Below are 20,350 nucleotides of genomic sequence, written 5' to 3' on the forward strand. Positions count from 1 at the left end.
CATATATAACTAACAAAAATTTCAAATACTAAAATACAATAAATACATGACTAGGAATAAAACAAATAGTTGTCATAGCTAGGATGTCATATGTGTAGAATGCACACATTGGTACTTGGATGTCATGTGTGATACACTAGGTTTAAAGATAGCTTGGAATCTGCCAAGTATAAGTTACAGACAACTTAAGTAATCAATCGTTGATGACTAACTAAAGTCTTGTTCAGAAAACTACATATAAAAAATCAGAAGATGTGGCGTGATTGCTGATGAGACAACTCTCAGTCGTGCAGAGACCATGTAAAATAGAAGCTAACAACCTAAGGTCACTGTACAACCTTCAACATTGAGCAAAATCCATACAGCATAGTAAGCATATATCAATTCTTAATGAAATTGATGATGACATCACATAAGTAATTCATACTTTTGAATTTTTCAGATGCATTAGATTTGGTAATGATTGGTGATGTAAATCAACGGTGATTCAATTGTAAAACAGCGTCACAACAATAGTAAGATTTTGTTTTAATTCACTCTGAGGTTAAGAATGTATTTTATGAATGTATATCTTTATAATATCTTTATAATACCTACATACATGTTTTATGAATAAATTTCATTCATTGTTTAGTATTTGTACATGCATTAAAAAAGAATCGTGAAGCTACATAACGAAACAGAAAGCATTGATGTATTAAATCTATGTTGACCAAAGAAATAGATCAATGAACAGATAGCATGATTTTTTGATAGCTTTATAGAAGATCGTACAATGGTGGTATTGTACAATGATAGTGATCACAAGAGTTCGATCATTTATTGATACCCATTCAAATACCACCCATTCATTGCATACTTTATAACTTAATCACAGATAAGTCGAGTAGACGACATATTGAATACTTTTGTCAAACACATATTTTGCATGAAATTTTCGATAAAGGATGATAGTTGTATCATTAATATACTGTACAATCAATTGTCTCTATTGATAGGTAACAGATAATCCTGTCATAAGTGGTTAATAACCATGTACATAGATAGTCACTCGTGAAGCAGCGCTTGCCAGGTATTTTCCATTTAAAATTATGCTTATATCTTACATTTCAGGGGTATGATGTATTTTATGTATTCAGAAATATAGATAGTCTTTTATTTAGGGTTTCTTAATAAAGTACGAAAAAGTAACAAATCACTCAATATCGACCAAATATGAAGTTATTATTAATGTTTCAAAATATGAAGTATGCTATATCATGAGTTATTTTTCAAAAATAATTAATCATATCATGTCGTGCAGTTATCTTTGGTGTTTATAAATTTAAGATAAGAAAACAAGTGTAATGTCCACACTGATTCAGAAATGGTGACATTCATGTTATGGATTGTGGTGTCCACTTCTTCACAGATCTAACCATTTATCCTTTAATCCCATCAGATAGCTGATCTTAATAGTGCAGACATCATTTAAATGCAGGTGACAATATCGATATTTGCTGCAAGCAAGTCATTCAAAGATCCTGTCTTTGTTATATAATCATTAGATTAACTTCAATGATAGAACGCATAAAAGTTCTTGATTTAATTCATTGTTAATTAAAAGACATTGATTCAACATTTGAATAACTGAAAAAAATCTGATGAAATATTTTTCCTATGATGTATTTTGATTGTTTGAACTTGTTTAACTGCAAGTAAGTGCACAGAAATATTGAATAAATTTGTGTCAACCAATTGCACTTTCTTAGCATATATAAGAAAAGATTAAAGAGGAATTGATTTAAGAAAACCAGTTGTTAACAGAGATCACCATTAACTTCTAATGGTCCTATAAAAACCACCTTACTTGAAAAAAAATCCTATATCTTAATGGAAAAAACAAAGAATTTGATAATGATTTTGTTGAGACAGTTCTCAGCCTACAGAGTTATTTACAGTAATATAATCTAGTATTTATACTGACATTTTAATAACTTTCTTTTATATAAATAATCAGATATTGGTAATTTTTATTATTTTAGCCAGACAAATTCATATAAAATGCCTAATTCTAATGCTCACTAAAAGCCTAGTCTTGTATTTTTATTTCACTGCTAGATCTAACGTTCGAAAGAGGTTACTGATAAAATTGCTGAGTTGTCTGATCTTATTGATTCTTCAGTAAAATATGATGGAAGTTATAAGAAACAAAAGATGTAATTCAAAGAAGAGGAAAAGATTAATATTTTACATAGGAGCTTTGTAATGTAAACATTTAATGTAGAATTTTCCTTGTAAAAACATTTTGTTATAAAGTTTAAATTCTTTCTTTTATTCTTTGTAAGAAGGAAGAAATGTATTGATACGGTATTTCATTTGCGGTTTCTTGCATTAAATTGTCAGTATTGTTTAATCCCTGGAAGCAATTTCTCAATAAATTGCTATTATTATTTCATAAAGAATTAAATATTTAGTTCTAGATATTAACTTTAACTGAAGCTTAATACACTATTGTGTAGATGTGTGTTTTTCAGTTTAAAATATTTCTTAAATATTTAATATTTTTATCTTGGTTGAATGATATTTTTACAGTTGGCTTTTGTTTTTAAAATTTGATATTGGTGGGCCCACACATTAATACCGGCATATATAAGCTGATTAAGTATGATTCAACTATGCAATTGTCAATTAATAAAGTATTACACCCATGTCCTTTCTTCCATCCTTTTGAAAATCAAGCAGTTGCACAGATAATTTTCATATTACCTATTGATTTTTGATTCATAAGTTTATAGAGTCTTTTGGATGGCCTATATTTCATGCTTTCATTGCCACATCAATTTTTTTGGTTTAACTCTAGTTGCCAAACTTTGTGGTCTGTAATAGCTGAGCAAGTGTTATAGTAATAGGCCAAAGCTGTGGCTTGCTCAAACCAAAGACATGAGTATTACACCATGCATGCTTCATTGAGGAATCAAATGTTTTCTATGAATAAGAATAATATGTTTTTGAACTGTATCAAATTGTTCTATGAACTGATTCCCTGTGAATTAGTATGTTCAAAACTAGACACAACCTGCTTAAGTCTAGTACATAGTGAAATACGTGCATATGTCATTAACATGGTGTTCACTAGTCCAGAACATGCATGTAATATTTGCTACTTGATATTAAAAAGCCACTGATGGAAATTGTAAGTGGGGAACTAACCTAGTTTCTAAAATAGACTTCTATTTTTGAAGAACTGTTTCAAGAATAGTTTGTCATGTATTGACAATTTCCATGTTGTTAGCTTTATCTTAAATTTCACCTTGCTAATAATTAATTAAAATTTTAAGCAATCGCTGCAAAACGATTTGATTTTAGCACTCAGCAAATATTTTTACTTGTACTCAAAGACTGCTTTGATTTTCTCTCAGTTTCAGCATCGATTTAGGTATTGATGTTTCTCAATGGTCTAGTAAACTAGTTATAGATATTGTTACATATTCATTCAGAAAGCTCTTAACCATTGTAGAGTAACAATAGCGGTACAAAGAGAGCCAAGTACACGTAAATAAAATAGCTTGACAAGTAATTGATCAGTAATATTACAAACTCACCAGTTTTAGGAGGTGCAGAAAAAACAACATAACCTTCTAAAGTCCTGAGTCAACTATACCAGATCTTAAGCCATGAGAAATATAACAAATATGTGGAAATATTGTCAGGTTTATCTTTAATATCTAAACTTAGTTTAGGATCATTTAGGAAACTGTTTATCAATAATTAATGCTTAAAGGACCAATCCATGTTCTTTTGTGCTGCGATCAGAATAGTTTCAATGTATCAAGTGTATGTAAGCTTAGTAACAATTGTCGGCAACAGAGCTGAAAAGTTTAAATACAAGGAGAATTGAAGTTCTAGTGATGCATTAAAATGCTTGTGTCAGATTTCATAGTACTGACTTGCTGGGAAACAATAAAGTCTGATAACCTCCGTACTGATTTCAATCTACTATTGAGTCTCGCCGTCAATAGTCATTTACCATTAATTATGTTTTAAAGGGATTATACAAAATAGTTAAATAAATTATTTTTAACTTTATCAAAAATAGTTATCATATAACTTAAGCTTAAATTAATGAGCTTTGATTCATATGTATAGATATATGAACCTATGTTATGAATTGTTTCATTATCACACTTCAAATTTCTGAAGACACCTCGCTTTATGTCTTCTCTTTAACATTTTATTTACTTCTAAAGCTATCTTAGGTCAGATTGAATTTAATTTTTTGTTAAAAGTTTGTTACTGGAACTTCAAAATAATAGAAATATTGTAATTTATTGTAATAATTTACTAATTTTTTTTCCAGAAGAGATTTAAAAATACTGTTATGTGTATTCTGTTTACAAATTGATAAAAACATTTTTCTTTTTATCAATTTGTAACATAATTCAATCTTAGCTGGAGATGCATTTTTATAAGTATCTTGAATACCTGAACATTCATCCTTGACTTTGATATTGAAGGAGACTGATAAAAGTCACTGTTCTCAGTGGAGGTTCTAAAAGACCTGATGGCTATTAAAAGTTATGGCTGACTAAATTTTCTATATAACTATTTTGTTTTTCACTAGGAATAACTGATTTGTGTTTTAAGCACCTATTGGCTATTTGGTGCCTGCCAGTTTTCTTGGCGGAGAAAGCCGGAGTGTCTACAGACAACTACTGACCTATGATTGAACAATTGGCAATCCAAGTCGATTAAGATTGAATTAAACGCACCTGACATGGTAAAGGAGTAGGTACGGTAAGGACCGATTTTGGCCTCAAATTTCAGTTTCATCTGACGAAAGATTTTGACCACTTTTTAAACACTTAAGTGTCTATTTCATATGATTCCATTAATTTATGTGCAAGATTTTAACTTATTAAGTCATTAAAAACGATCCGATTCAAGCTCAAATATGTAAAATCTACCAAATATCCGAAAAAATGTCACTTTTCAGATGGTTTTTGTCAAAAACGGAAGTGGCTGCATCCGTGTTCATCCTCAATCTTTACATATGTTATGTATTATCATCAAATACAACTTCCATTTCAATATTTTGGATGAACACGAATGCGGCCAATTTCGTTTTACCCGGAAACCGTCTTAAATTTAACTAAAATACTGGAATTGTAAAGATTTCAGTAATTTAGCACGCTTTCATGGTGCTAGTACCCAATATATGTGCATCGTAGTGTCAAATGCAGCCCATATTTATGTAGCAGAACCATTCTACTATCCAATAACTGAGTAAAAGTTTACATTTTAACAATTTTGTAAAACCGCTATATTTTGGGGCCAAAAAGAGGTCTTACCGGACCTACTCCTTTCTTTTTTTCTATAAATTTGAAAGGCAATTCTTATTTTGTAATTCCTTGTTAAATTCCTGATTTGGTAATATCATAAATATATAATGCTTTGAGCTTCCTTCTATAGTTGAAAAAATATGACATTTGTTATATTTTCTAGCAGTACTGCACAGATGTGCATTATGCTAATAATAAGTTACATCCTGATGTGTAAAGTTCTCCTACAAAGAAGATTTCATTGATGAAATTTGATCGAGTCAAAAAAACTGGAAACAGTATAGTATAAATTATAAGTTTCCCATGCCCTTCTTAACTTGTTACATTTTCTTGTCGTGATTTGTCAACAAATTGAGGCTTTGAACCTGGGTTACTTAATAGAAAAATTGAAACAAGTATCATGTTATTATATGGACCAAAAAATTGAATGAGTTAATATATTACACAATAGATTTGATAACATGAATAATGTCATTTGCTACGTGTAATTTTAGTGTAAAGCTCACGTGTTCACACAAGATACATCGACATGTGAACTGTTGTACCTTTAAACATTTTAATCTCCTCTTTAATATATAGCTTTTCAATTTCTTCAGTTAATTTTATACTTTTGAAATCTTAAGTTCTTCACATTAGCATAACAGAAAAACGTCAAGATGTGTTTCTAACAATGAGGTCCTTTTAAATAAATTTACTGGGCTTGAGTGTGAAATAAGCAATTATTCAAGTGATTTGCTCTTTGAGTGGATTAGCAAAACACTTTTCAAAATTATAAACTCAAAAGAGATAGTTTTGTAAAAAGAAATTTAAATGATAGAATGCAATGTTTGGGTAGGTAAGAGTATAGGTAGGATTATTTACCCTGGGAAAATCTCAAATTCAAATCTTACTTTCTGAAGTTAAAGTTATTTAATAGATTGCTCAATTGCACAGATTTACAAATTAACCTTTTAACTCAGATTTCATGGAAAGGTGATTTTTAACAATTGCATTAAAAAGGAAAATAAAATTAAGTGAAAAATGTAAAAATATCATAATGGGTCCGTAATCTTTGCAATATGATGACTTCGGTGTGTCTTTCAGTTTCTTACAATGTTGTGCCGGAGTGTCAGAGCTTTAAAAATCATAAAGACAACCATTTAACTCAAATTTGAAGAGATAGATAATATTTTATAGTATGAAGAAGAACACAAAAATTTCATTTCTTTTTATTGCCTAATAATTGAATAGAAAATATGATATTTCCATATTTTCTATATATGATTTTGTTCCCACGCTCTGAAATATAGAGGGTTATCATATTTAAAATTGAATTTAATAGTTGAAAGATGTACACCTTAAGCACATTCTTTTTTATCACATTAGCTAGAAGCAACAACAGACTTTTCTCAGACTATTAAATATTTTTTTGGTTATCTATTGAATAATTGTTTTAAATCGAATCAACTAGCACTTACTCTTTCATCATCCTTGTAATAAACTTGGCAGATGAATAAATCTTATCTTTTTTTAATTTTCTTTTTGCTGGGAAAAATTACTGGAGGAAGTTCTTTACTATCAAAAAGGAAATGTGGTATGATTTCCAATGAAACAACTCTCCACAAGAGACCAAAAAGACACAATAATTAACAACTATAGGTCACCGTACAGCCTTTAACAATGAGCAAAGCCCATACCACATAGTCAGCTATAAAAGGCCCCAAATTGACAATGAAAAACAATTCAATTACTACTAGGTTTTATAGTTCCAGGGGTCACTCTTTTTGTTACTAATATAAATATAATAACTAATGAGACAAGTTTCCACCAGAGACTAAACGACCTAGAAGTTTACAACTATAAGTCACTCTACAACCTTCAACAATGAGTAAAACACATACTGTATAGCAAGCTTTAAAAGGCCTGGTAATGAAAAATGTGGAACAATTTAACCAAAAAAAATAATAGACTGATTAAATGCGAAACAAAAATAAAAATTATTTCTAACAACCACTGAATTACAGGCTACTTACTTGGGACAAGCATATACTGAATGTGGCAGGGTTATACATGTTTGCTGACACCAAACCCTGCTCTAACCTTGGACAGAGGTGTTACAGTACAACATACTGTTGATTTGATTTCTCATTAATATATACAGTAAGTTTAGAAAATTTCACACCACATAAGAATTAAAAAGATGATATTTAACTTATGTTTTCAGAACAGTGGTGCAAAGTTTTTGAATTTAAATAGTTTTAAATTACCACTAGGAGGAGTGCAAAACTCAAAACCTTTTATTATTGTTCTGTAAATAAAGTAACCAAATAAAATTTAATACCAAATTAATTCGCAAAGCTTTCTAAAAAAAAGTATGAGAGTTCAAGGTGAAGAAATAGAAACCTAAACTTATTCTCCATTTTATGCTGGATACTGTTTATCTGTTGAAGTTTGTGTAATATGAATAACGATGATATGGAGTATATGTCAATTAGACAGAAACCCATTAACATAAAGAATGAAAAGACGTTTTAGAGGTCAACATGATGGTCCCAACGATAGACAAGTATCTATATTGTATGTCAAGCCATCAATTGCTTATACTCTTAGTCAAGTATTTACTTGCTTAAACTGAAGTGGCAATTATTTCATGCATATTCAGTAATGAGAAATCATTAACAATTTGTTGGTTCTGTAAGGAAGGTTGACTGGAATGAAAGGTTAGAAATTTCTACTGCCATTGAATGTGATAGTATACTGAATAGCGTGCAAGGATTTTGCCTGGCAAAAGGCCTCCTAAAAGAGTTGTTGCAAGAATATTTTAAGTGCATTGGGCACCTCTTACTTGTTCTTTTTTATACATCATTTTTAATGTTTGAACTTGATTGGAAGAAACCGTTTATTTACATATCCTGCTCATGCCCCACTTAAGCAAGGAAGGGTATTACATCTGGAACTGGAGAAGTCCAGATGACCATACTTCTATACCTCAGATCAGAAGTGAATCAATTGACAAAAAAATATCAAAGATTTTCCATAACAACATATTTTAAAAGACAAAGTAAAACCATGACAAAAACAATATTTACATAAGTCAATAACCACTAATGAGGTTTCCGATGAGCAAACTAGGGATTTTTTTCTTAAAAATTTACAGGCATACTTTTTCTTGTGAGGTATATGATATAAAGGAAAGAGATTAAGAACAAAATAGATCTTGGTCTGACACAAACTTAAAAGTAGTACAAACTTTTAGTAAGCAAGTTGAAAATATGTCTTGAGTAGCCTGTACATGAGAACTTAGCTTTAGAATTATGGGAAAGTAAACCTTATCAATATTTTGTGTGTTGTCATTCAAGTGATTTGATACACTGCACCCATATGCTGGTATGACAGATGTAGCCCTTGAATTATTGTGGTGACAATACTGTCATCAGTAATGCAAGTTTAATTATTTTGAAGGATATCTTGTCTCAGTTTCTTTGCATTAATGGAAACTTTGAAGTTATTTCTAAATTTAGTGCACTTGAAGTGATTGTGTAAGGAGTGTAAGATAATGAGCAGTACTGGTAAATGATATTAATTTCTGAAATATTTTTGACATGCTATTAATCCAGTGCAAGTTTGCCAAACAAACAATATATGGCAATACATCTTTGTCATATTAGAAATTTTTAGACCAGATGTGGCACATTTGCAGTATGATAGAGGAGTAATAATGCTAAAACGCTATAAATACCATCTATTTGTACATGGTGTTTATAACTGGTGGAATGAACACATCCATCTTTTGAGTACTCCTTCATACAACCTGCTACTGACCCCAATGAAAAAAAATTGATCTCCGTAATATGGTATCAATCATAAAAATATATCATTACTTGTCGTTTCAATATTTATGACCAAATGTTACCTTACAGTAAACAATCCATGACACATAACACTGTTGACAGCTTATGCTGGCTTACATTTGTCATATTTTTATACATGGCATTTTCTTTTTCAGGATTTTTTTTTTTGCTTTATGAAAGAGAGATTGATGGAGTAGTTTCCCCTTTAATCAACATCACTTTCAAGATTGTTTTTACAGAAGGTATATTATTTTGGAGTATATTCATTTAATTTAAACAAAGAATGACATTTAAAAAAAAAAATGACAATGTATTTAGTTGATATAATAGTAAAAGGCTTGCTAGTAATGTTCCAAGGCAATTTATTGTATTTATAAGTTTAAAAAAAGTGAGATTTTAGAATTTTCTCCATTATTTTATGACGACATACAGGTTTAATTTGAAGATAAAATATGCATTTAAAACATTGGAGATGGGTGTAGATTAAAACTTCATTAAGTACATGGATTAAGATTCCATGATCATCTAACAATCAACAATTTACTTCAAAACAGATTTGAAGTATATAGTTTATATGATTTGCAAATTAGAAAAATAAATTTGTATTTTAACTATTAAATGTTATGAAAGAAACAAGATTTGAAAAAAGTGAAAATTTATTTTCTAAGATAAGAATTTTAACAGGCTGATACAGCTTCTAAATTATGTTTTTTTTTCTCAATTAATGCAAGATAGTCTGTGATTGTTATGTAATATAGTTATCTGTTGCTGATAAGTTTTAAAGTTATGTCCCTTTATAACTGATAAAAGTCTCAGAAATTGGGTATAAATCAGCTGTTGTCTCAGCCGTAGGATTTTCTTGGAATGGTTTGATGCTAGCTTAGAAATAGTTCATATTGCAATACAGTTTACAGCTAATTTTAGTCTTAGGTCCAAGCTAGTCTAAGTGTTTAAAACCAGAAGGGAAGATCCATCAATTTGATCTTGCATGTAAAAGACACCCTTGAAGATTTCAAATAAGAGCAAGCTAATGCTGCTACAAAGCAGGGCGTACAAGACCACACTCACATCCGCTAAGTGGAAAGGGATTAATACAAGTTGCAATAACTTGTTTCCCAATCCACTATAAATGAATATGTTTAAACTAATTTGTTGGACAGACATATTTACTTTTTTTTTAACTGAATGGGGGATTATTGAAGGTATATTGCCAATTGTTTGAGAGTCTGTATGCAATGGTCTTGATGTGGAATTTTTTTTGTGTACCTATATAACCAGTTATATCATTTGCTTTGAAATGTTCAGGTTTGAGCGTCTGAAGAAAGAAAATCCAGAAATGCACTTAGGATGAAGTCTTATTTTCATGTAGCACATTATTTTTAATGCTTATCCAGTCTATTTGGTTTGTGTGCTTTCTTTCTGTTTCAAACATGTTGGTGTTGTAAATGTAATGTACATATTTCAGTTTTCTCAGATACCTTGTTTTCTCTCTCTGATGGTTTTCAATTCATTCAAACAGAACTTCATTTCCTACTTCATAATGCACCAATATGATATGCGTTGCACTTCGAAGTACAAGTGACATCATGCCACAAAGATTTATGTGTTATAGGAATTATATCTTGCTTATGGAACCAATAAAATGTAGAATTTTACTCTTGCTAAATATTATTATGTCACCTGGCACACGAAAACAGTGATGTAACTTTAATGCTGTAGGCATGAACATCAAATAAAGAATATACAAAGCAATAACAATTTACTCTAGAAGTTGTAATTTTCAATTGCTTGTAAATTGTTTCTAGTGATACTAGTGGAGTACAGTAAAATCTGACTCAAAATAGTTTCTCACCGCTTTTTTCACGCTGTAGTGCAATCTTTCAATTCATTATTAAAACATAGACATCCAAGTTACAGAGTGTACAGTCAAATCTTAATGTAAAGGTCTTTCTCACAGGTAACCTTATTAGATATGTGACCTTGGGCTTGGAATAAAGGTTCAAAATGTATAAGTTTTACTACAGTGGGACAAGAAAAATATTACTTCAATGGCATGTTTTTGATCCGAAGTGGTGACCTTTTTAGTAGCTTTGACTGTTTGTATATTTGGTTTGATCCAACATGGTTGTGGGACCAAGTAGATTCAAACTGTTCACATCATGTACTCAAGTTCGATGTATGGAATCCACACCAGTTAAATATGTTGGGATTCCATACAGTGGCATAATCTCTGATTGCAGCGTACACATATTCAGTCAAATATCTACTTTTTAAAACTTAATACATCAATAGAGCCTGAGCATGCTGGATTTATATTCCACAATAACTTATATTCATTAACCTGAATTTTCAAAGACCAATTATATTGAATTAATGAAGTAAGCATGATTCTTGTATAAAACCACTTTATAACAGTATGGAGATGTAATTAACAGTGTGATGTTTTGCCAGCAAAATTGTGTCATTAGGACATATATTTCTATTTCAATGAGTTCCTCACTATCATGTGACCTTCTTTCATGCTGTCTTGTTTTTTAGAGGCTTTGGTTTGCCAGTTCTCAACAGAATATAGGTCATTATATATTTTAGCTGAAGATGACTGTCTTAGCTTTATAATTATTGTTTTGTAAAGTGATTTGTTTAGGGAAGTCTCATCAGCAACATCACACAACTGTAGACACTTAATTGTCTGTTGTAAAGTTTGCACTCAAGTACAGTTCTTAGTACAAGCTAAATGACATGAAGTCATGCAATTTTGATTGGGTCTGAATCTATCTATAATGGAGTCTTTCAAGCATCTCACTAGAGAAATAGTAAATATGTCCATGCTTCACCGACTTTTATAAGTTTTGTGTTTTGATATTTAAAATAGCATAAAGTCATACTTTTGTGAGCTTTGCTTTAGAGGCGGAGCAGAGAAATGGCCTTTTACTAAAAAAAAAAAATCACAAATTTCAGCCATAAAAGAGACCAAGGCTTACTTAGTCAACCCCCCTGGATCTGCATCTGCTAAGGTTGTTTCAACTATTAATCTGTTTTAAAGTTTGTTGGTAAATGGACAAGATTAAAAAATACAGTGTTTTCAAGATTTTCAGTTTTGTAATCTCATTAAGATTTTCCCACAAAGTAGCATTAGTTCAGTAAGGGCTATTTTTGACCCTTATATCAAGTTAATTATTTCAAGGAGAAAAGAGTTTCAGCTTGATGCTAATAAGTGAATCAAGACACTTTGTGGTGAGGTTTTCTTAGAAAACTTTGCTAGTCACACCCTAATATAAAGGTTAAACATTGAGATTTAAGTGAAAGTTGAAAAAGTCTCTCAAATTCAGCATAGGAAGCATAGGTGCGCAGAATAATCCACATTAGATATTCATGTCAGATTGGTTTATTTACTATAACAAACATAAATTTAAGAATACTTTTTGTATAGGCATGTGCTGTTTGTTTCTGGGCCCAAAAATGATTGAAATTTGCATGTTTTTATTGAATTTAGTTGAAAATTAAGATTTAGGTTAATTATTAAGTCATAAAAAGAACACTGATATGTACCAGTAAATTATCATACCATTATACCTATTTCCTGTCAAGTCATTGTCAGAGCTGTAAACATTGTGATAATTGCCATTTAATCCTAATTTGAAAATTAAACCAGAAATAGGGGTAAAATTGTGACCTTTTTCAAATAATTTTCTTTGTTTGAAAATTGTTGGGATTTTCTGTCACATGCAGTGCATTGTGCAGGGTATGCATTTCAATCTGAGATACCAATGCAAATAAAGATATTCCAAGGACGGCTGAAAACAATGCCTGGACTTAGATATTTTCTAAATAAAACATGTTTTACTTCATCATTGTATGTTTTGTAAGTTCAAATAAATAAGGTTTAACTGTAATTATGGTGCTTTACTCATTTCAATTTAAAATAAATTATTGATATGTTCCAGGCGAGAAGATGCAGCTAACGAGATATAGGAATGGAATAAGTGAGTATTTTGGTTTATTGCTTCAATACAGTCTGCAGTAAAAAACTGACCAAGTAGAAAGATAATGATGTTAATAATACATGTAAGGCAATAAAATGAGCATGAGATCTAACTAGATTTCTACGAATCCTCCACGGCACTTGATTACTACACCTAATTGTTAACAAGATCTAATGTAGATATCGTTAACAAGCATACCACTGCCACTGCCCAGCTTAAAGCATCTTCCGAACATTTGAAAGTCCCTACCATGTACTGGTTACCGAAATTACACAAAAAACCATTTAAATTCCGTTTCATCTCCGCTTCGAGTAAGTGTTCTACTACTAATCTATCAGTGCTTCTAACCACCTCACTTACTACTATCAAAGAACTGGTTATTAACTTTTGTAATAAAGCTTATGAAAATAATGGTATTAATTATTTTTGGAGTGTTAAAAATTCTTTAGAGGTTTTAGATAAAATACATGCTTTCAATGGTCCTTACAATTCTGTTGACAGTTATGATTTTTCTACTTTGTACACTACACTTCCACACAATCTTATAAAGAAAAAGTTTTTGTATTTGATAAAATGGTCTTTCGAAAAATCTCATTGTAATTTTATTTGCTGTAACTCGTTTAAGGCCTTTTTCTGTAACGAAAAAGGAAAGTATGCTAGATACACTTACTGGAAATGTGAGGATATGATTGAAGCTTTAAACTTTCTGCTTGATAACATTTATGTACGTTTCGGCGATAAAGTGTATCGTCAGGTAGTAGGTATTCCTATGGGCACCAATTGTGCCCCTTTAATAGCAGATTTATTTCTATATTGCTATGAATCTCAGTTTATGACCAAACTCAGTAAAGACCCATCATTGTTACATTTGGTTGATACATTCAAAAATACCTACCGTTATCTGGATGATATTTTTTCGTTGAATAATCCAGAGTTCTCTAAATATACTTCAGAAATTTACCCAAACGAACTTACTTTAACTAAATCTAACATAAACAGCAGCAGTTGTCCTTTTCTAGATTTAGACATTTCAATTTCAAACGGGAAACTTCACACTAAAATTTACGACAAAAGAGACGATTTTTCATTTCCTATTGTTAATTTTCCTTTTTTAGACGGCGATGTGCCTTTGGCTCCATCATACGGTGTTTATATATCGCAACTCGTTCGGTTTGCCCGTGTGTGTTCTGATGTCATAGATTTTAACGAACGTAATCAATGCATCACTGGTAAATTGTTGTGTCAGGGATTTCGATACCATAAATTACTTAAAACTTTTACTAAATTCTTTCATAGATACAAAGATTTGATTAGTAAATTTGGCTATACCTGTAGAAAGCTTATTAAAGATGGTATTTCTCATCCTAAATTTTATGGTAATATTGTACTTAAAGCGAGGAAATCACTATGTGATCCTTGTAAACTCATCGAACCTTTAAACAAACTTATAAGTAAGGGTTATCGTACCAATATTGTAATTAGATCTCTGAATATAGTTCACATTGGCACTAATATTGATTTTGTCATTAGCAAATTAAAACATAACTAAATTTCATTATCTTTTGAGGCGAGATGTATAGGGGACACAGCCACGTTAACTTTTATTTCTATAGAAGTCGCTCTGCACTATACTACTACCTGTCGATACATTTATTTTTGGCATTGCACAAGTCATGTCTTCTTTGACTATTAATGACGTTAAAATACTAAATCCCTGTGATGTGTTTTAGTCGATTTTAGTCTCTGATGCATGATTTTTTACTATTAATTGGTTTTGGCTTTTAACTAGCTGTCAGTAACTGCGAGTACTCTCAAATCGTATTTTCTTGTTAATTCGACCTGTTGATACTGTTTATAATGCTTTTTTGTCATTTTTTATTTATATGGATCTTGGCTGTATACCAGCTTTGATTATTTGTAATATCTTTAATTTTTCACTTGTTCTTACAACATTTGTATAAACTTCAAGATTATAAAAAACCGGTTTTTTTCTAAAGTGAACATTGATTGGTTAAATATTTCTCAGTGTGTTTGAATTTGTTTGATAGCCTTTTGGTCATGACTGTTTGTCTCTAATATTTAATTAACTGTGCATTTGTATTCAGATATCGCAGATCAAATTTATTCGTTCTTTGTGTAATCATACGTTTTTTGATTGAGTTAAGTCTGCTAATTGATATTTTATCGTATGTTTTTATATGTTGTGATGTTATGCTATTGTTTCAGAAAAAGGGAGAAGGTTTGGGCCCATTAAAACGTTTAATCCCGCTGCAAATGTTTGCACCTGTCCTAAGTCAGGAATCTGATGTACAGTAGTTGTCGTTTGTCTATGTAATATATACGTGTTTCTCGTTTCTCGTTTTGTTTATATAGATTAGACCGTTGGTTTTCCCGTTTGAATGGTTTTACACTAGTAATTTTGGGGCCCTTTATAGCTTGTTGTTCGGTGTGAGCCAAGGCTCCGTGTTGAAGGCCGTACTTTAACCTATAATGGTTTAATTTTTAAATTGTTATTTGGATGGAGAGTTGTCTCATTGGCACTCACACCACATCTTCCTATATCTATTTACTGCAGGGTTTGTTACTCGTGCTGTGTGGATGCAGTAGAATGTGTCCCCGTGCTTGTAGTGTATGCCCTTATATATTTCAGTTATTGGTTGTTTGCCTGTGAGAGAGCTTTCACATGTTTATATCTTTATTGTTTACGATGTTGGGATGTATTGATACTCATCCACGCCTGCTATTTTTTTTATTATTGCCCCCTGCTATGGTTTTTATTAGATTTCTTACAACCACTGTTTTTGCCCTGTGTTTGTTATACATGTCAGTTTTGTTATATTTAAGTCCATACGTCGGGCCTTTTATTACAGTTTTTGTAAGAGTTCTTTACTGCACTCCTAATTATTCCCTATTCCGTAACTGTGATCCTCATTCAATGTTATAACCTCCGGTCTTTTGTATTGATCCTATACCCCTATTAAATTATCATGATTTTACGGAATGGAAAAAATATTATCAACAACACAACTTCTAGGTTATCTACGTGCATAAATAAACGTATTGGTAATGCCACTACAGCCAGATTATTTAACAAAAATGCACGTGGATATCCACAAATTTTCCCGTGCAATGCCAAAAAATGACTAACTTGTTTTAGATTAACTTCTCAAAATACTATAAGGTCAACAGTGAACGGGAGAACCTTTTCGCTCTCCTTTTCCTGTGATATTACCTGAAAAACTCAAAACCTAATATATGTGGTAACTTGAACCCAACCTAAGTGTGGTATTCAATATGTGGGACAGACGGGACGAGAGTATTTCAGAAGAAATCAAGAACATCTGTACCGCTTTCGTAGACCCAAAAAATTCAAAAGTTTAGTATATCAGCATTTAGATAAGCATAATCATAATCTGAAATATATAAAATTCCAACCGCTCGAAACCGTTCAAAAACAACCAGGAGAATCACACAAGCAATTTGAAAAATCACGCGAAGTTCGCGAATTGTTTTGGATAAAAAGACTTCAAACAGCTTATCCTCTCGGTCTAAATGATAAAATATTAGGGCAGGGGAACATATCTAAAACTCATATCGATGTCATTAATATTGTCGATAAACGACTTAGAAATAATAGGTCTCATGGTAAACGAAAGAACCGCAATCAACGTATTAAACATCGTATAAATTATACACTTGCTGATCTGTTATCTATAATAAAGAATAATGGCAGACATCAAGTATTATGCAAACTGGGTCAGATACCTATAAGTAAATTATATGCTATTTTTCTTGAGTGTGATAAAATTTCTTTTTTTAGCCCATTTTATGAATACACCCGTATTATTACAGCCTTTTGTCATCACAGGCTTTTTCCTATTATTGATAAACCTGAAAATCGTAAACGACATTTTCTCAAATTAAAATATATAAATAGAGGTATTGATTTTATTAATTTGTCTAGCATATTCAATGACTCTTCTGTCTATAGCTTAATACCTCCATATTTTGATAATATAGAACAACCCATTATTTCGTATTCTTATAAAAAACCGAGTAGAAATTTGATTTTCAATTATACGTCAATTACAACAGACGTCAATATAGAAAATAATGTTCCTTCCACTTGAGATTGCGAAACATCTAGTTTTAAATATGTTCCCTATGGTCATGTTATCACAGGAGACCTCAACATAGTCGATGACCGTGAAGTCATAACTTTTCTAAAGAAAGGACCGAAATACCGTCCTCCATCTACAATAGATTGGAAACAGTGTCGTCAGGTCATTAAAGACGCTCTGTCTGCCTATTGTAAAAATTGGTGCAAACGTGAAAAATCCGATAAAAAATCTTTAGACAGTTATTTGAATAAAATTATGAATACTGTTGATATTCGAATATCTCATTTAGAAAACAATTCTGAAATTAATAATAGGAACCATGATATACCCATTTCTAGAATAAAAAACAAACTCAAGGTACTCGCAGAGCGGTTTGTGTTCGTACCGGCAGACAAGGCAGCAAATAATGTAGTGGTGGTGTGACGCATATACTACACGAAAGTTCTTCAAAACGAAATAATAAATTCCTCTACATTCAGGTCAGTGCGCACCACAGAGAGTCAAATCGTTAACAAGCATACCACTGCCACTGCCCAGCTTAAAGCATCTTCCGAACATTTGAAAGTCCCTACCATGTACTGGTTACCGAAATTACACAAAAAACCATTTAAATTCCGTTTCATCTCCGCTTCGAGTAAGTGTTCTACTACTAATCTATCAGTGCTTCTAACCACCTCACTTACTACTATCAAAGAACTGGTTATTAACTTTTGTAATAAAGCTTATGAAAATAATGGTATTAATTATTTTTGGAGTGTTAAAAATTCTTTAGAGGTTTTAGATAAAATACATGCTTTCAATGGTCCTTACAATTCTGTTGACAGTTATGATTTTTCTACTTTGTACACTACACTTCCACACAATCTTATAAAGAAAAAGTTTTTGTATTTGATAAAATGGTCTTTCGAAAAATCTCATTGTAATTTTATTTGCTGTAACTCGTTTAAGGCCTTTTTCTGTAACGAAAAAGGAAAGTATGCTAGATACACTTACTGGAAATGTGAGGATATGATTGAAGCTTTAAACTTTCTGCTTGATAACATTTATGTACGTTTCGGCGATAAAGTGTATCGTCAGGTAGTAGGTATTCCTATGGGCACCAATTGTGCCCCTTTAATAGCAGATTTATTTCTATATTGCTATGAATCTCAGTTTATGACCAAACTCAGTAAAGACCCATCATTGTTACATTTGGTTGATACATTCAAAAATACCTACCGTTATCTGGATGATATTTTTTCGTTGAATAATCCAGAGTTCTCTAAATATACTTCAGAAATTTACCCAAACGAACTTACTTTAACTAAATCTAACATAAACAGCAGCAGTTGTCCTTTTCTAGATTTAGACATTTCAATTTCAAACGGGAAACTTCACACTAAAATTTACGACAAAAGAGACGATTTTTCATTTCCTATTGTTAATTTTCCTTTTTTAGACGGCGATGTGCCTTTGGCTCCATCATACGGTGTTTATATATCGCAACTCGTTCGGTTTGCCCGTGTGTGTTCTGATGTCATAGATTTTAACGAACGTAATCAATGCATCACTGGTAAATTGTTGTGTCAGGGATTTCGATACCATAAATTACTTAAAACTTTTACTAAATTCTTTCATAGATACAAAGATTTGATTAGTAAATTTGGCTATACCTGTAGAAAGCTTATTAAAGATGGTATTTCTCATCCTAAATTTTATGGTAATATTGTACTTAAAGCGAGGAAATCACTATGTGATCCTTGTAAACTCATCGAACCTTTAAACAAACTTATAAGTAAGGGTTATCGTACCAATATTGTAATTAGATCTCTGAATATAGTTCACATTGGCACTAATATTGATTTTGTCATTAGCAAATTAAAACATAACTAAATTTCATTATCTTTTGAGGCGAGATGTATAGGGGACACAGCCACGTTAACTTTTATTTCTATAGAAGTCGCTCTGCACTATACTACTACCTGTCGATACATTTATTTTTGGCATTGCACAAGTCATGTCTTCTTTGACTATTAATGACGTTAAAATACTAAATCCCTGTGATGTGTTTTAGTCGATTTTAGTCTCTGATGCATGATTTTTTACTATTAATTGGTTTTGGCTTTTAACTAGCTGTCAGTAACTGCGAGTACTCTCAAATCGTATTTTCTTGTTAATTCGACCTGTTGATACTGTTTATAATGCTTTTTTGTCATTTTTTATTTATATGGATCTTGGCTGTATACCAGCTTTGATTATTTGTAATATCTTTAATTTTTCACTTGTTCTTACAACATTTGTATAAACTTCAAGATTATAAAAAACCGGTTTTTTTCTAAAGTGAACATTGATTGGTTAAATATTTCTCAGTGTGTTTGAATTTGTTTGATAGCCTTTTGGTCATGACTGTTTGTCTCTAATATTTAATTAACTGTGCATTTGTATTCAGATATCGCAGATCAAATTTATTCGTTCTTTGTGTAATCATACGTTTTTTGATTGAGTTAAGTCTGCTAATTGATATTTTATCGTATGTTTTTATATGTTGTGATGTTATGCTATTGTTTCAGAAAAAGGGAGAAGGTTTGGGCCCATTAAAACGTTTAATCCCGCTGCAAATGTTTGCACCTGTCCTAAGTCAGGAATCTGATGTACAGTAGTTGTCGTTTGTCTATGTAATATATACGTGTTTCTCGTTTCTCGTTTTGTTTATATAGATTAGACCGTTGGTTTTCCCGTTTGAATGGTTTTACACTAGTAATTTTGGGGCCCTTTATAGCTTGTTGTTCGGTGTGAGCCAAGGCTCCGTGTTGAAGGCCGTACTTTAACCTATAATGGTTTAATTTTTAAATTGTTATTTGGATGGAGAGTTGTCTCATTGGCACTCACACCACATCTTCCTATATCTATTGATATTCATTCTCTTCACCAATCGTTGTTTACATGCACTTCTTGAAGCAATCAGTCATGTGAATGATTATATTTACATTTTCATGATTTTCTTTGCTATTTGATTTAAAAAAAAAACTGCTTTAAAGATTGACTGTCCGACAAATATGAATAAAGTTAGAATATGAAACATTATTTTAAGTGAAACATGACAAATAGATCCTATC

General features: G+C 31.3%; 1 protein-coding gene and 1 long non-coding RNA gene across 12 annotated transcripts in view; one reads left to right on the plus strand and one right to left on the minus strand.

The window, feature by feature from the left end:
• Positions 1-20,350, minus strand: part of LOC134711705 (delta-like protein D) — a 105,821-nt gene that overhangs the window by 23,815 nt on the left and 61,656 nt on the right. Inside the window, exon 1 of one of the 7 annotated variants that reach the window (XM_063572499.1) lies at positions 3,585-3,631. The exons of the other annotated variants lie outside the window; for them this stretch is intronic. The gene's annotated coding sequence lies outside the window, so the exon portion shown is untranslated. Of the gene's footprint in view, positions 1-3,584; positions 3,632-20,350 lie in introns of those variants that run through there. 7 annotated transcript variants of the gene reach the window in all.
• Positions 1-20,350, plus strand: part of LOC134711706 (uncharacterized) — a 56,627-nt gene that overhangs the window by 5,724 nt on the left and 30,553 nt on the right. For 3 of the 5 annotated variants that reach the window (XR_010106216.1, XR_010106214.1, XR_010106215.1), the window contains exons 2-5: positions 443-515; positions 999-1,072; positions 9,307-9,393; positions 13,096-13,134. This is a non-coding gene — a long non-coding RNA (uncharacterized LOC134711706). The remainder of the gene's footprint in view (positions 1-442; positions 516-998; positions 1,073-9,306; positions 9,394-13,095; positions 13,135-20,350) is intronic. The other 2 variants (XR_010106217.1, XR_010106218.1) reach the window with 1 other exon arrangement.

The sequence above is a fragment of the Mytilus trossulus genome, chromosome 3 (assembly GCF_036588685.1).
Source record: "Mytilus trossulus isolate FHL-02 chromosome 3, PNRI_Mtr1.1.1.hap1, whole genome shotgun sequence".
NCBI lineage: Eukaryota > Metazoa > Mollusca > Bivalvia > Mytilida > Mytilidae > Mytilus > Mytilus trossulus.